Raw genomic sequence first — 1,208 nt, 5'->3', positions numbered from 1 at the left:
GCACAGAGTCGGACACGACTGAAGCGACTTAGCAGCAGCAGCAGCAGCAGCAACTATTACTTACATTTTGAGATGGTGTATAGAATTTCTGATACATGCTTATTTTCACCCATACACAGATACGGATTGATTTGTTTTTGAGAGGAATTTGAGTCCAACAGTATATCTCAAACTTTTTGCAGTAGAAGAGTAGTTTTGTTTTGTTTTTTAATTTTCAAATTTTTGTGGATGGATGCTTTTTAGAATACGGTAAAATTAATTGTGAGAAATGAAATTGAAACTCTCAAGATCTAAAATACAAACCCTAATTGATTTTTTTTTTTTGTAAATTGAATGAATTTTGTAAATTGTTACAAAGTTTCTAAACACTCTCAGTCCTGTGTTCCACAGAATCCCCTGGAGTTCTACATTCAATTCTGTCATTTCCTAATCATGTTGCCTGTGGCAGCTCATTGACCCACCCAGGGCATGAGTTTTCTAACTCCTGAAATGGATCTAATGGCTCCTGTCCTTTCACTCTGGGCATGGTGAAGGTCTTCGGGCAGGAAGGGAGGAAACTTGGTTTGTAACTAGTGAGGTGCTAATTGCATCTTATAGACCACATGGGTGAAATGGTTCCTGTGTGATGTGCTTGAGATAGTTTTTATTTCTTTTTGCAAAGTGACTTTTTCATTGAGTTAAATCTTTTACATTTAAGGAATTTTCTTAAATTCAAAACTACTTAATTTTGAATGCTTTTCCTTAAGGAATATATATATGTATGTATGTATTTTTTGTTTTTTACATTAACTGGGCAGTGGAATCTTAAAGTCAGGGAGCCATTGGTGTAGATCTCAAGAAGTTATGTGTGTTAGGATAATATTCAGAAACTTTCAATCATACATATGGGCCTCTTGCCCCAGATTCTGATGTATCCTCTTCTCCCTGAGTGGAATATAGTTTTTCAAAGTTCATATGTTATTCCTCTTTCCTAAAATTTTGTGTCTTATAAGTACATGATAAAACATCAGAAGGGTGGACTTCCCTTGTGGTTCAGTGGTTAAGAATCTGCCTGCCAGTGCAGGGGACATGGGTTCAATCACTGGTCAGGGAAAATTCCCCAAGTCGTGGGGACAGCTAAGCCCACATGTTGCAGCTGCTGAAGCCCGCATGCCCTAGAGCTTATGCTCTGCAACTAGAGAAGCCACTACAGTGAGAAGCCCACACAC

The sequence above is a fragment of the Bison bison genome, unplaced genomic scaffold, assembly GCF_000754665.1.
Source record: "Bison bison bison isolate TAMUID 2011002044 unplaced genomic scaffold, Bison_UMD1.0 scf7180017864354, whole genome shotgun sequence".
Taxonomy (NCBI): domain Eukaryota; kingdom Metazoa; phylum Chordata; class Mammalia; order Artiodactyla; family Bovidae; genus Bison; species Bison bison.
Note: the sequence above shows the minus strand (reverse complement) of the source record.